The sequence below is a fragment of the Canis aureus genome, chromosome 11 (genome assembly GCF_053574225.1).
Source record: "Canis aureus isolate CA01 chromosome 11, VMU_Caureus_v.1.0, whole genome shotgun sequence".
NCBI lineage: Eukaryota > Metazoa > Chordata > Mammalia > Carnivora > Canidae > Canis > Canis aureus.
The window spans coordinates 50,516,664-50,532,441 of NC_135621.1; the positions used below are offsets into that span (position 1 = coordinate 50,516,664).

At 47.5% G+C, this 15,778-nt stretch overlaps 2 long non-coding RNA genes across 4 annotated transcripts in view; one reads left to right on the plus strand and one right to left on the minus strand.

Annotated features, from left to right (window-relative positions):
* Nucleotides 1-15,778, minus strand: part of LOC144324068 (uncharacterized) — a 166,952-nt gene that overhangs the window by 124,903 nt on the left and 26,271 nt on the right. The window lies entirely within an intron of this gene.
* LOC144324063 (uncharacterized) lies at nt 1,071-8,938 on the plus strand. Of its 3 annotated transcripts, none has more exons than XR_013389447.1 (4): nt 1,071-1,198; nt 2,125-2,427; nt 2,512-2,855; nt 8,196-8,938. It is a non-coding gene; the product is annotated as an uncharacterized LOC144324063 (long non-coding RNA). The 3 variants fall into 3 exon arrangements; XR_013389446.1 differs by lacking the exon at nt 8,196-8,938 and adding an exon at nt 3,157-3,419; XR_013389445.1 differs by lacking the exon at nt 8,196-8,938 and having other exon boundaries at nt 2,512-3,419.

Here is a 15,778-nt window from a genome sequence, read left to right on the forward strand (position 1 = left end):
TCTCTTTTGATCTCTGCTTCTGTTGTCACATCTCCTTCTATAACTCTGATGCTCCTGTGTCCCCCTATCTAGGACCACTGCGATTACATTGGCCCAGCCAGATAATCCGGGATAATTCCTATCTCAAAATTCTTAACCAACTCACATTTGCAGAATCCTGTTTACCACATAAAGTAACATATTCATAGGTTCAGGGGAATCCATCACGGACATCTTTGGGGGGCACATTATTTGGCCTTTGACAGTGATTATCATTATCTTACATCTGATCCTTAATCCCAGTATGGTGGGATGTGGCCCACAGCCAGATGGTCTTCCCCCAGGTAATATTCCTCCCACATCACCTATAGCCATGCATCTTTCCTTTTGAAACACATATGAGAATTGTGTTCCACATATGAGAATTGACTATGGGGGAAACAATCCAAATGAGGATAAGCCTTATGCACAAAGATATGTATGAAGCATTACAGGTTTTGTTATAAAAAAGATTGGAAACACTTAAACATGCAGTAATAAGGGAATGTGCCAAAAAGTTCTAGAATACTTGTGTTTGAATATTAGGCAGCCATTATAAATGATTATGACAAATGTTGAAAACTGAAGCCCTTTATAATGTTTAAAGCAAGTTGTACACTTACGTATCTCAATTCTGAGAAAAACATGTAGAGAAGAAAATTCTGGAAATGTATACACCAAAATGTCAACAGTGTGGGGTTTTTCTTCTGGAGGTCTGGTCTCACTTTTATTTTCTTCTTTATGCCTTTTTTAAAATAATTTCTACCAAGAACAAGGACTACTTTTGTTATCAGAAATCTGTTGGTGATAACAGCAGGTCATCAGACTGGAAAGAACAATCTGGCAATCATGGAGATGACTATTAATGAGGAAAGGTGCTGCATTTTCTATTTCAAGTAAGCACCTGAGGATCTGTGGCTGTATGATTCCTGCTCAGACCCTAAGGGGTCCCTTCTTTCTGGGATTTGTCTTGAGGGAGCAGCTAGGACTTCTGCAGATGGTACAAGGACCCACAGGACCACCCTGAATGATGAAGTACAAAGTTGGAGATGTCATAATGATGGTTACCCACAGGTTTCTGTTGAGCTCAGCAAGGAGATGATCAGAGGAAAATCTTCAGTGTGAATATGTAAAAGTTCATCATCTTCCAGGGTGGCCAGAGCCAAAAACAAACACTCAGGTAACAGTTCTACTGAACAAGGGCAGTGCTGGTCTCAGACCTCATCATCCCCAAGATGAAATGAGTGTCAGCCCACGTGGTAGAGGGAATGGGAAAATGGGCACATTCAAGGACTGCCAGAGGAAGTGTAAACTGGTAAAAACTAGAAGGCACCAGGCAGTGTGTATCAAGTTGTAAAAATGTCTGTGTCCTGTGGCCTGGTATCTCCATGTAAAGGAATTTATCCAAAGACAGGGAAAATAATCTAAGTGTCCAGTTTTATGAGCTCTGCATGGTGGAATATTATTCAGCCATTAAAAATCATGTTTGAGAAGAATATTTAAGAATATTCTTAAAGAATATTCTTTAAGAGAGATATTTATAACAAAATGCTGTTTAAAAAAAGCAGAATATAAAACAGTAAATATAGCATAATGCAATTTCTTAGCAGACAAATATATAAACAAGTAAATATATAAATAGATGGCCCTAAAAAAAGCCTGACTTATACCAAAATCATATAATGTGATTGAATGATAGGTTATTTGCAGGAAGGTTGACATGGGGAGATATTTATCTCAGTTTTTCAAGTTTTGTGCATTAAGTGCATATTACTCTTAATATATACTTATTTTTGGGCTGTTGCTTCCCAAATCGTCATCCCAAAGTTGATTCTACTGATGGAAACCCTGTTCTGCTCCATAGAAGGGACTCCCTTGTCCACTGTCCGGGTCACTGCAAATATGGACTCTCAGGAGGCTATTTGGGTTCTTTAGACTAGTGCAGGACTGGGTGCCAGGGATAATTTTAAGGACTGAACAAGCTTTTCAAAGACAGGATTGTGGTTCCTTTGGTATAATAATTTCCTCAAATGCTTTTGAAATACTTTTGCTTCTGGTCATTCCATGAGCAAGCAACTACTACTAAAACTCTTGCCTATTCAACAGTTTTAGGCCAACAGGATGCCAAGTGCTCTCCATTTAATGGCAACTATCTTGAAGCCATTTGAAACAGACGCTTGAGTGGGAAGACAACACCCTTATGCCCTCCTAGGACCACCAGGCTCCCAGTGCTCTACGGAGGAACATCTTCTGCCAGATTCATGCCTTCTCTTCAGTTTGAGGCACAGAAGCAGTTGGCTTTTTTTTTTTTTTTTTTTTTTAAGTAGGTTTCATGCCCAGCACAGAGCCCAGTGTGGAGCCTGAACCCATGACCCTGAGATCAAAACCCAAGCTGAGATCAAGAGTCAGGTACTCAACCAATTGAGCCACCCAGATGCCTCAGAAGCAGTTGGCTTTTTAATGATTCTGATCCCCATTTCCAATGTGTTTCAGGGTTTTTCTACATATACTAGGAATTCTCTGATACCAGCTTAGATATCCTACAATTCAACCCAATTCTGACACCTTCTACCGGGAGATAGCACCAGATTCCACAGGCTGAGGGCTCAGTCCCACAAAGACCACCCCTGAGTTCAGATGCCAACTGCAAGTCCAGGTTGTCACCTGTGTTTCTGACCCACTGGCTGGAAATCAGAAGCCATCATCCCTCCTTGGGTTCAATTAATTTGCTAGAGTGGCTTACAGTTGGGAAACCAGTTTACTGTTTGGATCACCAGTTTATTACAAAAGATGGTAAATACGAATTAGGAGCCAGATGAAGAGACACACAGAGCAAGGTACGGGGAGAGGGACGGAAACCCCTCTGAGCACACTACTCTCCCGGAGTCTCCCTGTGTTTGCCAACCTGGAACCTCTCCTGACTCTGTCCTTTTGGGGTTTGATGATCTCCATTACATAGCCATGATTGATCTAACCATTGGTCATTGGCAATCCATTCACCTCCAGCCCCTCTCCCCTCCCTGGTGGTGAGACTGTAAATCCAACCCTCTAATCACTTGGTTGGTTCCTCTTGGGTGACCTAGGGGCATTCCCAAAGTCATCTCATTAACATTACAAAAGACACATTACCTTTTTCAGCATTTAGGAAATTCCAAGTGTTTTAGGAGCTCTGTGCCAGGAACTATGATTTCTCATCATAAATCACAATATCACACTTTTGCAACCCAGCAAGACTCCAAATTACTGAATTCTCAAGTCAGTTTAGATTTCAGGCTGCAGGCAGCAGAGCAGCACCTTGGCAAAGCAACATTCCTTACCCTCTGTTCTTGAAGACCAGCTAATGCTAGCCTGATTTTGCCTCATTCTCACAAGATTTAATAAAAGCAACAAGACGTAACCCAACACACAAGAATAGTCTGACTTTTTCTCATTCTTTCTCCTACTACTACAGCCTCAGGCAGCATACATTCTCCTTTCTTAAGGTGCAATTTGAGCAAATATTTTGCCACATAGGACAAGGGTTGCTCAGCAATATCCCAACCCTCACTGACTGGTACCTCAACTTCTTTTTGCGACAAGGCAGGGTCTGAAGCAAAACATGCGTATCCCATTGAATGCTGGCCTCCTAGGTGACTACTTTAAGGAAACAAGCCTTACCTGCCTGTGTACATTCTTATAGACTTAATTTTTAAAATGCCAGCCAATGTTCCTAGAGAGAGATTTTTCTCCACATGCAAATGCCTTTGTCAACAATTAGCAAAAAGCGAACTTGCTTAGCTGCATTAACTGTGTCATGTATTAAGCTGCAATTGTGCACAGCAGGTAGGTCCCTCAATTCCTTGTTAGATTCCAGAGAAATGCCTAATGCTGATTTGATGGTGGTGGGTACAGAAGCTCCACATTCAGGATAAAGTAGAAAAATATCCCCCAGCTCACCATTTCCCAAGTGCCTGCCCAGAATGATGGTGTCTTCCCTCTATGGCTCCAAACAGGACAAGGCAGTCAGGCTTGGCAACCTCGGTGGCCAAGGTGCCAGCTGCGTGTGTGCATGGGATCTGGGTCCACTCACCCTTCTCCACGCCAACCTCCCTCACAGGGGTTGGCCCTCTCACATTTAAACCAGCCACAGGGAAGAGTTTGCTTTTCCAAGACAAATAAGGCCAGTGGTGACAACAGCTTTGTAAGGCAGCAGAAGCCAGTCCCTATTACCTGAAATTCCCATAGCTGTCACATTCCTGGTCCAGGCTTGTCCCTCCTAAAACACTGAGCGGTGGGGTGGGTGAAAAGGAAGGCCAGTGAGCAAGCCACCTGTGAGGTATGATGGGAACAGGGACACCAAAATGCTCTCTGCTCTTCAGGCCTCTCTCTCCCCTGAGCACTCCACCGTCTCCATTAAGATTTCCGGTCCTTTGGACTAATCAGTTTCCTCTTGTAAGTACCTGTGCCCAAGCCAGAGAGCTGCTTATGGCCTGGGGGCAGGCTGCAGTGAAGCACCCATCCTCCTCTCTCCTCCAGCCTCCTTCCCTTCTTAGCCCTTTGCCCAGTCCCTATGTGTGTGGTCTCCCCTTCAGCTCCTCTTTCTGGCTACAACTTCCAGATAATGGCTGTCCCCACTCAGCCCAATCCATGGGGCATCATCTGTTTACCCCCCTTGAAGGATTAACCCATCCATCACCAAACACCTCCAAAGGGTTGAGTGAACAGCTGCTTCCCAAGAGGCAGGGGGCAGGACAATAGAAAACTCTGGGTATGGATGAGGATGATGCCAGAGGTGAACTCTGCTCCCCACATAGCTCCAAGGGCTGCCATGATGTTTGACCAGGTTCCCTTGCCCTTTGCCTTCTTCCTCCAGGCCCTGACCCAAAGTCCATTCTCGAGTCTGTCTCAGACTATGAGCTCTTTAAGGAGGCAGATGGGGCCACTGCCAGCACAGGGCCAGATGTAAATAGTTTAAAAGTGACTGAGAAGAGAAGGAGGAAGACAAGGGAAGAGAAAGAACAAAGATGTGAAGAGGAAGAAGTAAAGTGCACCTTTATTCTAGCCTGTGTGCCTCTGTCTGTCCACGCTAAACCTTTGGGAGGTTGCTGTGACCACTCTGACCCTAATTGCTCTCTCCCTTCCCTGGCCTCACCATCTGGCCCCCACCACCTCAGCAGAGAATTGCCTGTGTCCCCACCGTGGGCTTGGACTCCCAGCCTGCTGCCACTGTGGTTATTTGCTGCCTGTGCCTCAGCTCTCGTCTGCTAGTTGCTTCTTCCTTCTCCCCTCTGTGGTCATCAGCCCTTGCTGCAGTTTTTATTCATTGGGTGATGGGGTAGCCAGGGGCTGAGGCACTCTGGTAGCTCCTGCAGAGGAAGGAGAAGTCCAGGGCACATTCCAACCCTGCCGGTGCTGGCGCAGCCCCTCGGTGGTGTAAAATCTCACGCCTGGAGCCCTGTGAGCTCCTGGTGCCAGCTGCAATTTTATTGGTGGTCTGTGACTTCAAAGGCCTCTCCCCCTGCATGGCTGAACCAGCAGGCTGCAGAGCAGAAGGCCTGTGCCCAGGGCACCAGGGAATTCCCCTGGATCTGGACCCAGCCTCTCTGTAGGCTGCCCTGCCTCTTTCTTTTATAGTCACAAAGTCAGTCTGTGACCACAGCAGATGGAGAGGAACCACTTGTATAGGAGACTGCTTTCAAGGACCTGTATGCCCCATTCTGTAGGCAAGACACTTCTACCAAACATCTATTCAATGTCCCAACATTCCTTCCTATAGAAACTCTTTCAGCATCGAGGTGGGAGGCTGGGCTGTGGTCCGGGTGATCCTAGGCACCCGCCTGACTTTTCTGTGCCTTGTCTATCAGGGGAGTGGGAGTTGATACCGAGGCCTGGCTGACTGCCTCATCACTCTTTGGAGGCTTAGAAATGTCAGGTGTGGGAGAACAGGCAGGAAATCTCCCTGTGGCAGGGACTGCTCCGTCCACACTGCTGGCATCCCTCTCTGGCAGAGAGAAACTCAATCGAGTCTTTAAGACTCGAGGCTTTGAGTCTCAACTGTGACATGTCCTAACTGGGCTACCTTGGAGAGTTACCCACCCCCTCTGTGCCTCAGTTTCCTTATAGGGATTAGTTGATACTGATGAAACACTGGACCAGTCACTGGCACTCGGTGGGTGATGCAGACATGCTTGCTAATTCTTTCTAGTAACAAATAGGAGCAATAGGAGCCTCGTGTTGCTTGTTTATTCCACATGAATAGGTTTGTCTGTCGATGAGGTGACAAGCTTCCAGTTTTCTTACCTTCTTCTCCCCACAACACACATGGACACACAGACACATGCCAGCCTGGTATGGTATCAAAAGCAGTGCAGAGGTGAGACCCTGCTAAGTTAGCTCAGGGAAGTCATGAAGCCCCTGCAGAACCAGCCTACTCACTTTTAAAGAGGGGCTAAGGGTAACCTGCTTCCCAGAGCAAGATCAAATTCACATGAAATTTAAGTAAAGCTACCAGTAAACATCAGTGAAGCTCAGTGCTCTGCCTAAGGTAGGCATTTAATGAATGTTCTAGTTCTCTCTTGGCTGGGCACATGATAGCTCAAAAGACACTTGAGGGTGAAGAATATGTTTAAGCTGGGAAGTCAAGGGCCTCACCCTCTACCACAGGCCACACCTCCCAGAGGGGCCACACTTATGAGGCCCTCCGATGGACCAGGAGGGGTGAAGCTCTCAGGGGCAAGGACTGCATCTTCTCCCTCGCACTTGCCAGCAGCTGGTCCAGCTCGGTACAAACAACGCGAGACACGAGCCCAGCAACAGTGACCCTGGCTGTCTGAAATCCTGTCCAGAAGGAAATTATTGAGAGAGAACTGAAGAAAGCAAAGCTGCTCTCAGACACATTCCCAATCTTGCCGGAGATGGAAACTAACAGGGATGGAAACATGACAGCAGAAAAATACAGACCATTTTGAAGTCTGCCCACCTGGGAGTCAAGCCACATTGAAAATCAATAAGGCACCAAGGCCGGGAGCTCGGGAGCCGACTGGATACCTGCTTGTGCCTCCTTTAAAGCAGGGAAAGCTTTGAAGTTGCAGACGACCAATAAAAATACAGCTGGCATTTACAGCTTCAACTCCTCCTTGCCTTCCCTTTTCACCAAGTTGCTAAAGCTGCAGCCCGTAGCCCAGGCTGGAATGTTGGCTCCGGACCACGGGGCCCATGCTGTTGACAAGGACAGTGGCTCCCAGCACGCACTGGCTGGGGACTGGGGAGTGGCTGTAGGCACACTGGCACCTTCCCAGAAAAAGCCTGTCTTGGGTTCCAGCCTGCAGAAGCAGCGGTTGAGGTCCCTGAAAACATTTCAGTAAGGTCCGGCTGTTTTAGAAACTGTCCAAGTCCTGCCCCAGACCAGCCATAGGGAAGCTCTCATCTGCATGGGATGTTGGCTTCCTGTCTCATCCTCTACTTCGCCTGATGCTCTCTGTAACGTCTGTAACATCAGGAGAAGGATAATCCTGTGGAATTGACTCCCTTCCTCAATAGGTGGAACAATCAGAACACAACAGGGTTACCTGACTAATCACAAAGGCAACAGAAGCCGTCAGAGTGAAAGGGAGCTAGAATCCACGTCCCAGCCCAACACCAATGCTCTTCTCATGCTCTTGTTTTCCTCTTGACTGCTCCCAGGAAGCTCTGTGACCTTCCTCTTCACTCCGTACGCGGATAGCACATTCTCAGAGGAGGGGCCCTTGGTCCGGCCAGGGAGACACCATTCGGAGACATAAAACATCCAAGAAAAAAGCTACAAAGCAGTCTTTGAATGGAAGATATTATAGCCTACAACATATATGGGCAATGTCAGGCCTAATGACCAAGCTGAGCTAATGTCAATAAACAGAGAACTATTAGGAAATTCATTAATCAAGATCTTGTTTATACTCCTATTTGTCAACCCAATTATTTGTTTGACTTGTGGCCTCCCAGGTTTATTACGGTCATTTCTGTCATCAATAGAGCTGGGAGGCTGGAATTTCACACATAGGTAGGGCCTGCACTCCTCTTAGGTATGTCGGTTTGAAGAATCAGAGCTCTCATCAGGGCCCAAGGTCTGTCTTCAGTTAACAAATAACCGCTCTTTGTAATCCAGTGGCTCACTGGACCTTAAATTAATTGATTTGCTAATCACTGTTTCCTGTTTCCAGAAGTTGACCTCTGCAGCACTCTCCTGCTCTTGGGGGAATGTCATCAGGAAGAGAATCCAGGCTGAAAACACAACAGCGTGGCAAAGAGGGGACTGTCTGCTGCTCTCTGAGGACACCTGCCTCTCCCCCACTCCCCATTTGATCTTTATAGTGTCATCTCTCACTGTCCCCCCACCTCTGTGCATTTCCTTCCTGCTCACTTGCTCCTGCTGCCTTTTCCTAGCCTCCGCCCAAATGTCAAGCTCCTCCAGAAGATGTCTCCCCTGACCATCAATGAGCCAGAATGAATCTGTCCCACCTCTGGCTCTTGGATTTCTCAGTCCCAGTGATTGTCTCTGTTCTGTTCCATTGGCACCTTCCACACAGAGCTTTATGAATTTCAGCTGGTAGCTACTGTGTAAATTCTTTGAGGATGAGCTGGCCTTAGGTGTCTCACAGCTCTACATCCCCTCCTTGGCCACACCCCTTCACTAACACACACATGTGCATGTGTACAATCACGCATGCATACATGCAATGCTGGCCCAACAGAGGGTACTCTGCTGAGGGCAATTGTAGCCGTTCCATTAGGGATTTGCCTCCCCCCAAACCCTCTGGTATGGCTGTTGAGGCCCTGCTCATAAGTGAACACAGAACGAATATCACTTTGGTAAGGAGCAACTGTCTTCCCTACTTTCATCTCCTATGTTGAACCAATTTCTAGGGTTTCCACCTTCTCAGAGCCAGTGCTTCCTGTTTGGGAAATAAATGTCAAATGATTTCTCCATTCAAAGTGACGGATCACAGTAGGTTTCTGGGTAGCAGGCAGGGGAGCCCGCCTCATAAAAAGTAGACATTCTTTATTACTTTGAAGGGAAAAGGGTGAAGGGCCTTGTGGGGAGTGGGAGGAAGGGTCAGATTTCTCCAGAATTACTCAGAGCAATATCTATCCTCAGCAGCCACCCTATGAATTCTGACACATCTCAAAAAGTGGGAGTCTGGAAAAAGCAGTCGGAATCTCTTACCTTCTGCAAAAAGCTACTGTGCAGTCTATTCCTTTGTAGTTCAGCTTCGGGGTGTGTGTGTGTGTGTGTGTGTGTGCATGTGTGTGTGTGTTTTAAAAAAAATCAAACCATCTTGGAAAAATCAGAAAGCAGATGCACCCATAATTGAACTTGGCAAGGGCAACAGAAACCTTGTTATAGGTGTTCCAGGCCCTCACACCCTAATTAATCTGGGGTGTGGGGGGGCTGTGGGTTTCTCTGCACAGATGTGGGGGGTAAGAGGTTGCAGTGGGCAGGAGATTTAGATGCCCCGAGCCCCCCTGGAAACTAAGGGCTGGGGACCCTTGCCCAGGCATGTCACGGACTCCCTTTCCTGGCTGGAGAGACTCCTGTCCAGGGAGCCCACGAACTCGGCAGTGGGCGCTGGGCTGTGGGGGCCGCTGGCCCACCTGAGAGGGGCCGCCACCCTGCCTGGGCCAGCCCCGCGCCCACAGCCTCGACCCGGTGGCGACTTTTACTATCCGCCATTTACCATTCTGACGGGAAAACAAATTTAAAACACCTGGAAATTTATGTCTCTGATGGGTCGAGTTGCACTGTTCCATTATATTAAATAATCCCGGCTGGGCGCTTCAAAGGCTGCTGGCCTCCCGGAGGCGGCCTGGCTGCGGGGCCTTTGTTAATGCAGTGGGCATCCTGGGCGCGAGCACCAGGACCGCACGGGCATCCGCACCTGAGCCCACTCCCGCAGCCGCGCCTGCACCATCCTGGCTCCTGCCTCGTGCCCGCACCTGCACCCGCCACCCTGATGCCGCTGCACCTGCGCGCCCAGGCCCGAGCCGCCAGCCCCGGCTTGCGCTTCCCTCGCGCTTCAGTGCTCCTGCCTCCCTGGGCGTTCACCGTGCCCCTGGCCTGGCTGTTCTCGCCATCTGCACCCAACCGGGCTCAGACCACTGAGGATGCGTTTCTCACCCTGTCGCTCCCTACCTCCAGGACTCTGGTTCCTCACCTGTGTACCAAGAGTTGGTGGCGGATAGCTGTTCATGGTGACACCCCTCCTGGCTGCAGCACCCTGTCTCCAGGGCAGCCTCCCCCCGCCCCCCACTCCCACCCTCATACTTAGCAGCAAAGAGGTTTTACTCCATTGGGTCAGAGAAGCTCTAAAGGTCAAGGTGGGCGTGGGCCAGAGAGAAGGCTGGGGGTGGGAGCAATAACCAGAAAAGTCTAACTAACAGTGGGTGGCTAGAGGGGGTCAGAAGAAGCTTGGGAAAGAGTTTGGTTGGCACTTGGGGCCAAACAGACCTCCTCAAGGCTGGAACAGCCAGGAGCAGCACTGATGTGGGGGTCTGAGGGTGCTTCAGTATCCTGGGACTATCCAGAAAGTGCCCTCGCCACTGACATCACCTGGGTGTGGGGCTCAGAGGTGAGCACCAGTTGCCTAGAAGTGGGCAGGAAGGACAGCGAGTTGTGCTTGGAGTATGATACCAACAGACTGGTTTGTGGGCTTACACAAGGTCCCCCTTGGAAACTTCCAGAAAATACTAAAGGAGGGGGTGGCAGTGGGCTCTAAGATGTTCTTGCCTTGGGGTGAAGGCCATAAAATTTCTCATGGAGTCTCCTGAACCTTCTACATAGCACTACTGTGGGGACTAGAGGGAAAGTTTTCTGAAAGCACAGTTGTAAACCTAAGAGTATACAAATGAGGCCATATTATTGCACTTGGGAAAAATGGAGCCCCAGGAGACTGGGAACATCTTGCTGCCACAGCAGGAGAGGAACTGGGAGCAGGTGCTCCCACTCCCAGCTTCTTTGCTGTCCAGTCTCCCATCCTGCAGTTAGGTGGGGCCTGGTCTCCTCCTCCCCATATTCCCTCTATGGCTCTCTGCCAAGTCGTGACTCCTCCCTAGGGTCACTGGTACTATCCTATTCGGTCACAGCACCAGGGCTTAGAGAAAACTCCAAGACAGTCTCTTCTTAGGACAACCAAGCCGTTTACTAAAACAGGGTTGTTCATTGGTTTTCAGTTGCTGCCATGTGGATAGCAGTCACTCACTAGCCCACACTTAGAGCAGAATGCTTCAAAAATGTGAGTCCTAGACCTGGACCTACCGTTGTCTAACTGGCTTCAAAGGAACATGTTATGTCATCTCAGTCTTGTCATTTTGGAAATGAGGGCACTAGGCCACGTTCTCTGAAGCTACCATGTTCTCATCAATGGTTCTTCACCTTGGCAGCACAGTTGAGGAACTCTGAAACTACTGTTTGGGCTGCACCCCCAAGAGGTTTCGATCTGACTGGGCTGGGATGGAACCTTAAGTGATTCTAATGTGCAGGCCAGGCTGTGAACCCCTCTGCTAGTTGCTATGAGGATTTTATTAAGCAAACATCAAGTCTACATGGAGTGGCTCAGGGACCAGAACTCAGAAGCTCAAGAGGAAGCTTCTAGGAGTTTCATTTCCTCTCCTGGAATAAAAAAGTTTAAGAACTCAAAAAGCCCTAAAGGTGATATTTTTGGTCTCTTTTCAAATCATGCACTAAAGTTTAGGCCACCAGCAGTTCTAGGTAGGTCGGCTAAAAAGAAGTGGGCCCAATCCTGGCCTGGGTGTTGGATGAGTTCACTGGCCACAGAAATCCTCTATTGAAGTGTCCCCAAAGTGTCTCCTGGGCACAAGAGGGAAGTAGCTAGAGAGGCTCCTCCACTATCTTACCCGGACTCCCACCTGGAAGAGCCTTTTAAATCCATGTGCCACCCAGGCAGCATCCTTGACAAGAGGCATCACCTGTGTGTGTGGTCAACCATTCCTCTAGGCCTCAAGGGAACCTTGGAGCTTTGAACTGCATTGCCCTGCCCACAGTGTAGAGCCAGTGTTTGGAATGGGCGAGAATGCTGCCAGAAAGTCCCTCCTCTGTGGTCCAGAGGGGAAAAACTTGGGGAGCAGTGAAAAGTTCTCCATCAGAGGCCTTAAAAGAAATGCTATATAAAACCCTTTCAAGCTGTAATGAAATAGGGTCATTTCTAATGAACCAGACTCTACACATGCATGCAACTGATATGCTTGGAAAGTTTTCCTTTCTTAAGTAATAATGATAATACTTTCCCCTTTATCACATTCCAGTGTGCTTGCACAGTATGACACTTCCCAGCCCCTTGAGATAAGGAAGGCAGGTATTACTGTCACTCTTTTATAGGTTAAGCACCTAACATAAACAATACCAGGACAAAAATGTTCTGCAAACCATGTAACCTGAGTATCTGCCATGGTCTCATCCCTACCCCATGTCACTGTTAAACAGGACTCTCTCTAGCTACAATAAAACCTACACATTTGCTCGTCCAGAAATTTTATTTATAATTTAAAGGCATATGTGTGTTCCCAACTATCACATAAAGAGAAGTGTGATAGAGAATTCTGTTTAAAGTATGTTCCCAACTTCAAAAAAAAAAAGTGTGTGTGTGTCTGTGTCACACACAGAATAAAATAAGCCAAAAAAAAAAAAAAGAATAAAATAAGCCAAATAAAATACATCAAAATATTAATTATGGTCATCCGTGGACTATGAGAATGTAGCTGACTTTATCTTTCTATATACTTTAAGACCTCTAAATTAAGCATGCGTTAATTTTAAATTTTAAAACAAGATATTTTAAGAATAGTTTCGTTTCCACAAACTGTGCAAGAATAAATTTCAGCTCAGCCCTCCGCTATGTCATTGTGAGTTTCAAAATGGCACCTATCCAGCTGGGAATGGCAATTACCAAGGGAGAGCTTGTGGTTTAGCACCCCAAGCAAAGCCCCACGTTAATGGCTGTTAGCCATTACAATGGCCGATTTCTCAGGGATCACTCCAATTAGGATCTTCTCTGTGGCTTACAACACCAGCCCTCTGACTTCAGACAGGGAGCATCTGTGGCACAGCTGGAGCAGCTGGATTGGAAAATCAATCACTACCCAACAACTGTGCAACTGATGGCCCATCAATCAGAAACATAAGGCGTCCGCTCCATTTATAAAACACACGCATTCTCTCGCGAATCTGTAAATGCAATAAGCAGCCCCAGCACCTCAGCCCCGAAAAAAAAAATGGCGGCCTCAGTCACTTCTGCCTGTGGAGAATCACAGATTGGCACCATCAAATGAAGCGCCACTACTGCAGGAGCTACAGAAGACCCCTGTCCCCACACCCAGTGGCTGTCCAAGCCAGGGTACCCTCTGAGACCCCCAGTCCTCCTGACTTTGAGATTTTTATTGGCCCTGACAGCCAGTCATGCTATAACCATGAGAAGACATCGGTACTTGAAGAATTTCTGAGGCTTTCTAAAATGGCCATTTCCTCCTTCCTTTCTTTTCTTTTCTCCTTCCTTTCTTCCTTCTACCCTTCAAACACTAAAGGAGAAAGGTCTTTTCCCTCTATCATGGTCAGGTGATGACCAGACCTATGGGAGTTCAACACTTACCCACAAGTGAGCTGACTTCTGGGGTGAGTTTATTTTTTCAGGATCCAAAAGACTTTGCCACAAGGCCCACAGAAGACTAGGCTCACACAGTATTTCTGATTTCAGTGCTGGACTGGGAAATGCCAGAAAGACTCAGCCGGAAGTCTAAAGTCTGGGAACACTTTTCCATCATTATTATTATTTGAAGAGGAACATATTAAGTGATCCTGGTAGGGACCAGAGATAATGGATAGGCTATCTTTCTATCCTGTGACCCACCTTAGCACCCTGAGGCTGGACTTGGGGTTCTGGGGACCCTATTACTCGCATATGCAACATCAGGCCATTGCCTCTCAGTTTCTGGCTGGCCCCAGAACTATAGGCTCTAACTGCTTCCAAGGAAGGTTTCCTGAATCCCAGGATCCTCCACCGGCTGGTTTGAGGAAAGAATGGTTGAGCTGTCTCTTCCCATGGCTTCAGGAGCCTTTCTTTCCCTCTGTGAGTAAGAGGCACACACCATTGCATGGGCAGGAGGGCGTGCTACAGTAGACCCTTTTCTTGTTCTAGTAATAGTGGTATTACTATAGCATCAGAAAACTCTGGGCAGCAGAACCAGACTGCCAAACCACATCACGCCTGGGGGTGAGCTGTGAAACGACAGGGCAAGAAATGTACAGGGAGCTCGCTGGGTTAATGGTGTTTAGAAATAATTGTAGAGAGCAGCTATTGAGCATTTACATGTGCCAGATGGAAGAGCAATTGAACTTTTCTGTATGGTTCTCAGGGGAGGGATGAACCCCATTGGGAAGAAGCTAAAGGGTGACAGATTTTAGGTTGGAAAGGGAAGAATGCAGCTATGCAGAGATACAAAAAGCTGTCTTGCTGGGCAATGGCTCCTCATCACCAGAGGTGTTTGAATGTAATGTGGATACTCTCTTGCTGCGATGTTAGAGCTAGAATCATGCTGTAGGGGAGCAGAGGTAAGATGTAAAGATGAGTTTTTAAAATATTTTATTTATTTATTTATTTATTTATTTATTTATTTATTTATTTATTTATTTATTTGAGAGAGAGAGAGAGAGAGGCAGAGGGAGAAGCAGACTCCCTGCTGAGCATGGAACCCAACATGGGGCTCAATCCCAGGACTCTGAGATCACGACCTGAGCCACCCAGGTACCTCACAATTTCTTTTTAAGATTCTATTTATTTATTTGAGAGAGAGAGAGAGAGAGATAGAGTGAGCAAATGGGGGATGGGGCAGAGGGAGAGAGAATTTCAAGCAGATTTCCCGCTGAGTGCAGAGCCCAATGCGGGGCTTGATCCCACGACCCTGAGATCATGACCTGAGTTAAAATCAAAAGTTGGATGCTTAACCAACTGAGCCATCTAGATGCCTCTTGATGTGAAGATTTGTTAATGTCCCTTTTAATGCTGAGGTTTCTACGATTCTGCTTCCATGTTTTAGCCATGTATCTTCCTCTCTTACATCCTTTGAGTACTTGCTGACATGTTCCAGATCTTCTTGGCAAATACTGTGTCCCAGACGCTCCTGGAGGGACAGGGACACAAGGCCTCCTTCCCTCTGTATCTCCTTGCAAAGGCTCAAGACCATGCCCCAGAACTTCCCATCAATGCAGTGTTCATTAATTCATGTTTGGAGGCCTTCCTGCACTCCAAATCATAGCAGCATGAGATAAAATGTGAGATGAGAAAGATACAAAGACATAGTTCTGATTTCTCAAAACCAGGTAAGCCCCTCTGAGGACCTGAGGTAACACAGAAAGACAAGAGAGTAAATAGGTGGCAATTCAACTCTTGTAGGAGAGAGGGGCCTAAAGGTACCCCAAAGAGGCAAAATAGATCCAGAGTCAGGGTCTGAAACCAGGAGTTGGGATGGGGCTTTCCTACCCATGAAATGAGGTGGGAAATAATTCTCAATTCTGCTTAAGGCCCTGTTTTATTGGAGGGGAAGGCTGAAATAGTATAGCCTTGCAGCCAGGGTCTGGGCCCAGCTGCCCACTGGCTCAGGACAGGAGACCCAAGCCACAAACAACAGGCCTGGGCCTAGACAAGATTCCTGGGACACTGCTGGGGAAAAAAACCCAAATCTCCCCCCAAAACAAACAACCCCCCCCTCCCAAAACACCAACAAACCAACCTGTTAA